This window comes from Cryptomeria japonica, chromosome 4, assembly GCF_030272615.1.
Source record: "Cryptomeria japonica chromosome 4, Sugi_1.0, whole genome shotgun sequence".
NCBI classification, from domain to species: domain Eukaryota; kingdom Viridiplantae; phylum Streptophyta; class Pinopsida; order Cupressales; family Cupressaceae; genus Cryptomeria; species Cryptomeria japonica.
Genome location: NC_081408.1, coordinates 273,643,325 through 273,655,559, shown reverse-complemented (window position 1 = coordinate 273,655,559; position 12,235 = coordinate 273,643,325).

Genomic DNA, 12,235 nt, shown 5'->3' with positions numbered 1-12,235 from the left:
CTCCAAAAATCTTTTCCTCTCCCTTCCACTAAAATTTGCTACCTCCTAACTTCTCATAGGTGTTAAATCATATTTAAATCACCCCTAGAACCTAGGGGACCTCCTCCAAGTGTGAAATCCACTTGCAAAGCTTAATCCTTTCCTTATGTTCATTGGAAGCATATACACAGCCTATCCTAGTCTCCTTATCTTTGAATCTTAAAATCACCCAAAACACCCTACTGTAGGGTGAACAACCCCATCTCACAACATTCTTGGTCCACTTATGACTAATTAGGATAGCAACACCACCCCTGCACTTAGCATGATTGGTAGTAAAGTATACCGCATCACTCCAAATACTCTTCAAGTTGATATCTAGGGAGAAATGGACTACCTTAATCTCTTGCAGTAGTAACACATCTACATTCTTGTATAATATAAGAAATATTTTAACAACATACTTGATGTTTGGGGACTTCAGTCCTCTATCATTCCAAGATACACAATTTAATTCCATATAAGTTTTAGGAAGTAGTATCCTTTGGTGTCCTAAATGCACCATAACATTTAGGCAATTGGTTATTGGTTCCCTTTTCATAGTTATATTAGCTATAGATCCATTGGGTCTACCCCTCTTCCTATTGAATTCAAACACCTTCTCTACCCCTAAAGATTGATTGTCCTCTTTATTCTTCCTAGCCTTCTTTTTGTTCGTTGATTTATCCTTAGCTCTCTTAATACAAAATTATTTCATAGATTCATCTTTAAGATCCTTGTTGGGGTTACTTGAAAAAGGGATGATGGCCCAATTAATTATTTTCTTCCATAGGATTACAAATCTCAAAGTCCTCTATTTTGTCACATCCTAAATCATCCATCCCTCCTACAAGGCCCAACACACCACCTTAGCTAGTAGGTTCGACATCCTTCATATTTTCTTGGTTGTGGGTACTAGAGGAGGGAAGAGTATACTTATAAGGCTCACTGGAATCTTGTTGAATCCCATGGTATGTGCGTGATCATGAGGGGCCAAAAAGTGGCAATATTCTAACTAAAGTCTTGATTGATAAGCTAATTGAAAAATATCTATAACTTTCAAATGGTATCACATTTTTTTAATCTGAAACGTGCGTCACATTCTATGCTTTGTATACTATAGGATTTTTTTTTTAAATCATTAATTTTTGACCAAGTTATAGTGTTTAGACATATGAGTTTTTATATTTTTAAAAATTTGTAGTAAAAAAACATAATTAATTATTTATTTAAAAATAAATACAAAAAAATATGTCACATTCGGACATGATTTTTCTACTTATATCTAAAATCTTATAAAAAAATATTATGATTTGATTGTGATTAGGGTGGTCAGGCAGACACTTGCTTCTTATCTTTTTCCTAAAATTATGGTACTACTGCATTGAAATTTTTATTTTTTCTTCAAATAGATTTATTTTTCTTAGCAAACAACTAGTAGCTTAGAAACTACATTCAATTTTCTATAGATTCTATTCTTACATATTTTGAAACAATGTTCGTAACATATTTAATATTTTACATCAAATTGCCTAACTCTATTTTTTTTATTTTCATTGCCACTTAAGGGCCTGTTTAGCCCACCATGATCCTACACATACCCAAAAGTGCATACATGAGAGACAATAGAAACCAGCTGGGAATCTACAGGTGTATAAATATGAACATTGGATTCCTTATCCAATTCCTCAATACAAGGACCCTCCTTCCTCCCTCTATCAGTACTATCCTAACTATTACTAAGGCTAGGGAAAGAACTATCCAGGGTGGTTCCCTCAACTCTCCTAGGAATCACCATCAACTTGAAGTTATTAATTTTAGATTCAATCCTCTTACTGGTGTCTATTATCTTCTTAATTTTTTCTATAATAATTTGTTTGAGGATTAAATGTTTTGTGTGTGGTATGGGTGCCCTAAAAAACTATTCTCAAGAGTCTTGGTGTTTACAACACTAGGAGGAGCCAAGGGCTTTGAATAAGAGGGTGGTTGGACAATAATGTGTAGAGATTCAATATTTTCAATGATGGATCCACAGTGAGGGGCATCAACTAGTTCAAGGTTGGACTTGGCAGTAAAACCCTCTAGGGGTGCAGAATCAACCTTGGGGAGAGGCTTCAGAAGTGAAAAAAATCATGGGTTTTCTTGAGAGGGTCTAAAGAGACAAGGTTGTTAATATCCTTCTCAATAGGGATATGGTTTGCAAAGAGTTAGCCTTCTTAACAATTCTACCAATCTATTTATTGTTTTTTAAAAGCGAGCAATGTTTCCTTATATGCCCTTCCTACATAAGAAGAAAGCATTAATGCCACCCAAAAATTCTATTGCGTGCACAAAGATCTGATTTTCAAGTTCAAATCTCACTTCTTGTGGAATATCAATCCTAGGTTTGACATAAATCAAGAGTCTAGCATCCATATGCAGAAGCAAGGAGTAAGTTTCATCCATCCTTAAAACATTACCTATCATTTCCAATGACTTTGGAATACACTTACACAAGATAGGGGAACATTCTTAATCATCACCCATCTAGGGCATGATAGAGAAAACATTTCTTCATTGTTTTCCTCAAGATTCCACCTAATGGATCTAAAAAAAACATTACCTATCGGGCAAAATTATTTCTTAATAACCCCCATCTCACTTTTAGCCTCTTTGAAAAAAATAGCTTTTAGCTTCTTCAAAAAAATATATATATAAACCCTTTTGAATCATCCTACTGAATGTAAAATGAAACCCTAATTTTTTAATACACACATTCTACAACCAATTTTTCATAAAAGTCCTAGAGGGGAGTTTGGTAGAGTCAAGCACTACTAGAAAAATGGCAATATCCCTAAGTTTGCATCTCTCTTCATGCAAAACTATGTTCATTACAGAATTAGAACTAATAATGTGAGTGGCACTGGAAGAATACTAACCTCTTCCTCCATCTTCGAATCATTCCTCACTTATAGATGATTGCACTTGACCACTTGAAATGAGCACCCTCTGAAGATGCTTGGTTGCCCACCACCACCTGTAGGAGTGAATTACTATGCCCTTTGACTACCACTGAAGAATCATTTTCTGAGGTCCCAAGGGAGTCATTTCCCATAAACAATCCACCCATGCGCCACAAGATAGTGTAGTAAATACACCTCGGGCTAGACATTGATGGTCGCCTATGTCTGAGCCTTTGGTCATATGGAGTTGAACTTTAGAGGACAAGGGACTCCTAGTTTTAGAGCATTTCCAAAGGTAAAAATCATTTCTCTAGATGGATATCAGTTGGGAGAAAGACAATAAAAACATATATTTGTTGTTAATTTTATTTATATATAACATAATATTATTATTATATTTGTTATATATTTTATGTATCATAAATAACAAATTTAAATATAACATTAATTGGAATTATATATTTAATTTATATGAAATTTATATTTTAATTATATATATTAATTAATATATTAGAGATAAAGAGATAAATAGAAGGTGAGAGAAAGACAATAAAAATATATATTTAAATATTTGTTGTTTAATTTTATTTATCTATAATATTGTATTATAATTATAGAGAGATGGATATTTTATATCTCTCTACTTCTCTCTCATCTGTCCCTCCCTCTCCATCCATCAATTTATATACCTCTCTCTCTATCCCTCCCTATATGCATTTCTTGTTGGCAATTTGGAGGAATTGATTATGTGTTGCATTGAAGTTTGTCATTGATAATAGGAATATGTCTTGATTAAAATAAATCTATTACAAAAACCCACAAACCAATGATAACTCAAGTCGGCCAGAGACCAAAACAACATTATCCAATCAATAAATCAAACTGGTAACACATCGAGAGCATCCACCAATACATTAAACAAACCAGTCTATAACCTAAAGGTCTAACTCTTATGTCAATAGGGATATTTTGATTAGAAAGTTATCTACTTTTGAGCTTGAAGAATTTGGTCCTCAAGGAGTTGTAAAGACAGATTCTGCATTCAAGGCATCTACATCGTCAATCAGCAAGAGTGATTGGAAAGCACTATATGAAAAGGAACTAGAGGATATGAAGAAAGAAGATGAAGAGATTGAGAAACTTGAAGCCCTATTTCCTAGAAGGGTACTTAAAGGTCTTGTAGGAAGTAAGTATGAAGGAAAATCACCTTTCAAATGTTTCGCATGTAATAAGATAGGTCATTTTGCATCTAGATGCTCTGAGAGGAATTCAAGATTTGAAGAAAAAGCTAGAAGATCTTTTAAGCCTAACCATGAATATCAAAACAAGCATAAGTACAGGAGGCACAAAGACAAATCATGCTACTATGATGATGAGGAAGGTTTAATTGATGATTCTAATGATGAATCGACAAAAGATTCAGCTAGTGGATTTGGTAATGGAAAGGAACGGGTATTCTTAGCTATCAAGGAAGATTCTCTAGAACCTATCATTCAAAATGAAGAAAAGGCCCTTGCTGCTAAAGTTGAAGACAAGGATGAATGAGTGATAGATAGTGGATGTTCACATCATATGACTAGAGGTAAAATGAAGTTTCTATCTTTGCAAGAATTTTATGGAGGTCTGGTCAAATTTGGAGATGACAAAGCATGCATGATTAGAGGAAGAGGAACTATATCATTGGATGGTAAGAATAACACTAATAATGTATATTATGTATAAGGTTTAAGGAATAATATTTTGAGTGTAGGACAGTTGGTGGATAAGGGATTTCAATTATAGTTCAAGGATGGAAAATGCAAAATCATCAACAAATTTGGATTGGAGATCGCAATTGCTATTCAGACTAGAGGTAACATCTTTCATTTGAACTCTGATGAGAAGACATATTGATGAGAGTTGGCTATGGCATAAGAGATTGTGTAATGTGAATTTTGATTGCATTGTAAAGATCAGTTAAACTAAGGCAGTTGGAGATATACCTAAGATCGTGAAGCCTTATAATCCGATATGTAAGGAATATCAAATGGGTAAGCAAGTCAGAACTTAAGTATACAAGACAAATCTAATGATATTCTTGATCTTATTCATACTGATTTGTGTTATAGATATTTCATGCTAATCATTGATGACTATTGTAGAATAATGTGGGTTACTTTTCTAAGGGAGAAATTTGAAGCCTTTGAAAATTTCAATATTTTTAAAGCTATTGTTGAGACAGTGACAGGGTTAAAGATCAAATTCCAAAGATTCGATCAGGGTGGCGAATTCACATCTAGTGAATTTAACAGTTATTGTGAGAAACATGGCATAAGGAGACAGTTGGAAAGAAAGAACAGGACGATCCTCGATGCAACTAGAACTATGATGATGGAAGATAATTTGCCTCATATCTATTGGAGAGAATCTATGAGAATGATGATATACACATTCAACAAAGTTTATATTAAAGGAGACACCGGTGAGACACCTTATGAGTTATGGTTTGGTCATACACCTATAGTTAAGTACTTTAGAATCTTTGGTAGTAAATGCTATATCAAAAGAGATGATTCTATTGGAAATTTTGATCCTACATGTGATGAAGGGATATTTATTGGTTATTCAAATAAAAGAAAAGCATATGGATGTTACAACAAAAGATTGCAGAGAATTGTGTAGAGTGCTAATCTCAAGGTGGATGAAAGGTAGAGAGGTCAAATCAAAACTTATGAAAAAGAACCGGAAGTGGAAATGGTCATAAATGATCTAGTAGTTCCTACATTGGAATAGAACGTTGAACCAGTTACCTCAACAGTATTAGAAAATTTAATAATAACTGAAGATCAGAGCTGAGAAATGGAAAGTTAGAAGACTCCCAAGTATGTAAGATTGAATCATTCTAAAAATCATATCATTGGAGACAAAAGAAAAGGAGTGATGACAAGGAGAAGGTTGGTAGCTAGAGAAGTATGCTTAATTTCTCAAATTGAACTGGATTAGTAGTTCAGGCATGTAAAGATGAATGTTGGATGAAAGCTATGGAAGAAGAATTGGATCAGATAGAAAGGAACAACACATGGACTTTAGTTCCTCGATCTAAAAATAAGAATGTTATTGGAACTAAATGGGTTTTTTAGGAATAAACTAAATGAAGATGGACAAGTTATGAGGAACAAGGCTAGATTGGTCTACAAAGGATATTCTCGGAAGGAAGGAATTGATTATGATGAAACTTTTTCTCTGGTAGCAAGGATTGAAGCTATGAGATCATTTCTTTCTTATGTTGCCCATAAGAAATACATATTTTATTAGATGGATGTTAAGTGTGCATTTCTAAATGGAGATCTTAAAGAGGAATTCTATATTGAGTAGCCTGATTGATTTTCTCTTTTAGATGACAATAACATGGTTTTCAGATTGAGGAAAGCTTTATATGGATTGAAGCAATCCCCTAGAGCTTGGTATGCCAGATTGGACAAATATATTTTTCAGCTTGGTTTCACTAAAGGTAATGTTGAGAGTAACTTGTATAGCAAGATCACTAATGATGACATATCGATTATTGATGTCTTTGTTGATGATATCATTTTTGGAGGTGAAGAAAAGTTATGTATGGAATTCTCTGATAATATGAAGAATGAATTTGAGATGTCTATGATTGGAGAAATGATATTTTTCTTAGGTTTGCAGAATACTCAGTCTGATAAAGGTATTTTCATCTGTCAAACTAAGTATGCTAGAGAGTTGTTGAAAAATTTTGGTATGGAAAATTCTAAACCGGTTGGTACTCCTATGGTTACAAGTGAGAAATTGACAAAGAAACATGTATCAGCTCCAATAAATCCTACAAGGTATAAATTTTTTATTGGAGGTCTGTTATATTTGACTCCAGCTAGACCAGATATAATGAATGCAATTTGTATTGTATCAAGATATCAAAGTGATCCAAGAGAGAATAATGACAGTGCATTGAAAATAATTTTTAGATATTTACAAGGAACAACTGAATATGGTTTGTGGTATCCTAAAGATGATGAATTTACACTATGTGCATGTACAAATGTAGATTGGGTTGGAGATATAGATGAATAGAAAAGCACATCCGGTGGAGCTTTCTTTATTGGATAGAAACTTGTTTCATGGATCAACAAGAAACAATCATGCACTTCTTTATCTACTATTGAAGCTGAGTATGTTGTTGTTGCTACTAGTTGTACATATGTTCTATGGATGAAGCAAATATTGAAAGATATAAGGGTAGATTGTGATGAACCAATAGTTATTCACTATGATAACTCTGTTGCTATTGACATATCAAATAATATAGTATTTCATTCTAAGACAAAGCACATATCAATCAAGTATAACTTTTTGAAGGAAAAGGTAGAAGCAAATAAAGTTAGATTAATTTATGTGAACACTAAAGAGAAAGTTGTAGATATCTTCACTAAACCTTTGCCCAAGGAATAATTTGAGTACTTTATGTTGGCATTGTGTTTTCATTGATGTCAACCAGCATTGTGATGTCATTAGAGTCACTGGTACACAACTTAGTGTTTGACTTGTGTAGAAGATATGGACAAGAGACTGATATGATATAACAACCAGTAAATGATGACATTTGTGAGTGGGAAGATGTTGAGCTATTAATTGTGATGAAGGTGCAGAGTGTTATCTAAATCACATCAACATAGGAGGAGAAGGATGTACATGTCACCGATACATTGTGTGGATGTGGTGCAGGAGCACCTAGGACTTAGATTATTTAGTTTTTTTCAATTTTGGCTTGTACTGACCCTAGAAAATTTAGTAGTGAATAAGGAATCCAAGAGGGTCCAAGAGTTAGTGTTTTGAGTCAATGTAGGCCTAGGTTGAGTTCATACTTCTTAGCTTTGCATTTTTGTGTAAATAATGAGTTTAAGTAGGTAATTGACCTTCTTGATGATCAAAAGTGTCAAAAATTGGTATAGGCATTAGGGAGGGATAACATAGTATTAAAAATATTTTAAAATTAATGTGTGATGAATTATAATAGGTCTTATAGGGTGAGAAGACCAAAAAGTGCAAAATTGCAAAGTTGCAAAAAGTTGTCATGACAACTTTTGAAAGTTGTCATGACAATTTTTGTCCTGAAATAGTTAGTGATGGAGTTAGGGATTGTAAAATGCCCTAGGATGAATCCACACATGGAAAAAGATATAAGTACCCTCTCTTGCATGATTATCAAGGCTATTGAATGTGTTTTGCAAGATCAACCATCTGAAACTTCTCATTTTTTCAAACTAGTTGGTAGCATTTTGGCTTGATTTTACTCATTTTGTAATTGAATATGGATTGAATCCATTGATCCAGAAATGGATTGAGTTTATCTTGTGTGTTATGGTGTTTTTGGTTCAATTTAGATATTTTTAGATACTGTTCATTAGTGTTTTCTTGCTTTAATTTGCAAACAATCAGTTTTAGCTTGTATATAGCAGTTTTTTTGTAAATATGGTTGCCCCATGAGTTCCACACATTCTGCCATCATGAATTGCTAGGAAATGGAGGGAAACCACATATAAAGTGTACATATGAAGGGTTAAGTGATTGATAAGAGTTTAATCATGACTGTCACCTTGTTCTAGGCGAGTCCAGGAGTAACCCGACTAGAGGAAATGAGGTAAAAATGAAGTGCCAAGTGCAGAGGTGAATGTCAAATCTCTTTCTAAGTTTTTGAAGGGGTTCAAGGAGTTGGAAAAGAGTTTCCAATGCAAGGAGGAGCCTTGAAAATATCATTTGATGCACAAACCCCAACTTGACCTGTCACTGCCACCTAGAAGGCCTAGAAACCCTTCAAAACCCTCATTTTGGGGTTAGCACATTGAATGGTGGGTTAAGAAGCCAAAACCAAAAAACTATCTTGAGGTTAGATGAACCATTGAAGGAAATCCAAAATTGTTAGGGGGTCTTTTGGACCGTTTTCACCCAAGCCCTAAAAAACCGGTTTTAGGACGCCTAATTGGGCTAATTCCTTGTAGCCCTTTTCTAGGCAAGGATTTGGAATCGGTAAGAAACCTATTGATTGCAAACCTCAAATGGACCCTAAATGCATCCAAAACATGAATGAAGACACTTCCACACCTCTACATCATCTCACAATGGTAGGAGGCTAGTTTGACACTTTGAAGCTAAGAAGCCATAATTGAGCATATGGGAAGCACTATGAATTGCTAGGGTTCCTAGCCAAAACACTTGAAGAAAACACCTTACAGTGATCAAGAATAAAGCCCTAGAAGAGATTGAGAAGGACTTGGGGGTCTAGAGATCAACTAGGCCTAGTGAGTTGGTGGAATTGAGCAACACCAACTAGGTGAAGTGTTGAGATGACTAGGTGAATCCCATCAAATTGGTATCAGAGCCTATAAGATTTCGGCTAGGTTAGTAGATGTCCCAATGGAATATTTAGGAGATAAAAATAGTGACCAATGCAGAGTGGGAAAATAAGGTGGATGATTAGAAGGAAGAGAATAGACTCTTGAAGGAGAAGTTGCTAGAATTGGAGAGTAAGCTTGGTGAGGAAGAAACCAAGGCAAATGAAGTGTTGGTAAAGGTTGAAGGAGCAGAAGGGAAGGGTAAGGAAGTGTTAGAGATAGATAAGGTCCCTGAACCTGATCCTTTCCTAGATCAAGAACCTTTCCTAAAGTCATTGAAGGCCTTAAGTGGTAAATCACTAGAAGGATTACCATTATTCATTGGTAAGATGGAGGCAAAAGTGGTCCTATAATGGATAGAAGGCATGGAGAACCATTTTGAATGTGAAGGAATAAATAAAGCCCAAAGAGTTAAGGTAGCAAAGTCAAGGATGAGAGGAGATTCTCTCACATGGTGGAAATTTGTGCAAGATGAAATGAAGAAAATGGGCAAGTCACCGATCTCTTCTTGGAAAGGGATGTTAGTCAAAATCAAAGAAGTCTATCTCCCTAATGACTATGAAGTGCAAATTCATAGGAAGAGGCAAAACTTAAGACAAAAAGACCTTGATGTTAGTAGCTATACAGAGGAGTTTCACAAACTTGGCCTTAGATCTCATGCGGTGGAAGAAGAAAGTCTTAAGGTTGCTAGGTACCTAAATGGTCTAACGTAGAACATCCAAGAAGAAATTGGTTTAATGAGCCCAAAAATAGTCCATCAAACCTATCAACTTTCCCTTAAGGTGGAGGAAAAACTGAAAAGGAGACATGACTCAAGTAGCAATAGGGGTAGGGGTAGAGGAAAAGACAATAGAGGCCACAGAGGAGGCTTTGGAGGAAGAAGTTCTGAACAGAGAACACAAGGAGAGTCTAAAATCACTGAGCAGGAAGATAGTGGTAGTAGTAAAGGAGGATTCAATAGAGGAAGGGGATCCACCATTGGTTTCAGAGGAAGAACTATTGGCCAAGGTAGAGGTTCCTCATATTTTGCAACAATGAAGTCTTACCATTGTAACCAGCTTGGTCATCCAACATATAGGTTTCCAGAGAAGGGATCATCATCTCAAGGTGGTGAAAGAAGAGGGAGCTATCTTCAAGAAGAGTCTTTGTGCAGAAAGACTTTAGAGGTTGCCTTAGAGTCAGAGGTAGGTGACAAATTGATGGTAAGAAGAACTTTGATCAAAGAATCGGTTAAAGAAGAGCCAAGCCAGAGAAGGTCCTTATTTAGGATCAAATGCAAGATTATGGACAAAGTGTGCAAAGTGATCATTGATTTAGGGTCTACAAACAACATTGTGTAAGAAGAGGTAGTGAGCAAGCTCAAATTGCAAAGGATACCTCACAATAATCCTTATAGAGTCACTTGGTTGAACAAAGGTCAACAAGTCCTAGTTAATGAGAAAGCATGGGTGGGTTTTACCATTGGAAGGTATAAGGATAAGTTGTTATGTGATGTCTTACCCATGGATGCATGTCATTTTTTACTAGAAAGACCATGGTAATTTGATAGACAAGCTATCCATGATGGAACCAAGAATGCATACTCATTCGAGAAAGATGGAGTCACATTCAAGATTCAGTCTATCCTTGAAGAAGGTGAAAAGAGGGTAGTAGGTCCCAATGTTCTTTTAGTAAGTGAAAAGCAATTCTTGAAGACACTTGAGAAAGGTGAAGGTATAGGGTTTACACTAGTAATGAAGCCCAAAGAGGCAGGAAAGAAAGAGTAGCAAGATCTGCCAATAAAGGTACAAGATTTGTTGAAGAAATTCAAAGGCATAGTAAGTGATGGATAGCCAGCCACCTTACCTCCTAAAAGAACCATAAGCCATCAAATAGACTTCATTCCCAGAGCATCCTTGCCTAATAAAGCAGCTTATAAAATGACTCCCCAACAAAATATTGAGATTGCCAAGAAAATATAAAAGCTCTTAGACCAAGGCCTAATTAGGAAAAGCATTAGCCCTTGCGCTATCCCTACCATGTTAGCCCCAAAGAAAGGTGGTACTTAGAGATTGTATATTGATTCTAGAGCCATAAATAGGAATACCATCAGATATAGGTTCCTTGATCCTAGAATAGAAGACCTAATGGATTTTTTAGGGGAAGCCAAGTACTTTACCAAGATTGACCTTAAAAGTGGATATCACCAAATTAGGATTAAGGAGGGTGATGAATGGAAACCTGCATTTAAGACTACTGGGGGTCTTTATGAGTGGCTTGTAATGCCATTTGGCTTATCCAATGCTCCAAGCACCTTCATGAGACTCATGATGAGATGATGAAGGACTTCATAGGCAAATTTGTGGTGGTATACCTTGATGATATTATCATTTTGAGTTTAGATAGGGCATATCACATTAAACATTTGCAAGATGTATTACAAAGATTGTATGATGAAAATATAACATGAACTTGGATAAGTGTGAGTTTGTTAAGCAGGAGTTGGTTTACCTTGGATTTGTGTTATCTCAAGAAAACCTCAAGATAGATCCTAGCAAGGTTGAAGCCATTGTAAATTGGCCTACTCCTAAGTCAGCAACAGAGGCGAGAAGCTTCCATGGACTAGCTCAGTACTATAGGAAGTTCATAAGGCAATTCAGTGCTATATGTGCACCAATGTTAGACACCATTAGAGGAGGAATAAACACAAAGTTTCAGTGGAGTGAAGAAGCAAAGAAAGCTTTTGAAACCTTGAAGGAGGAGATAGCTACCCAACTAGTGTTAGTGTTGCCTAGTTTTGAGAAACTTTTCATTGTAGGATGTGATGCAAGCAATGTAGCAGTAGGTGTTGTCCTAAGCCAAGAAGAAATACTAGTACCTTTCCATACAGAGAAGATAAGTGAT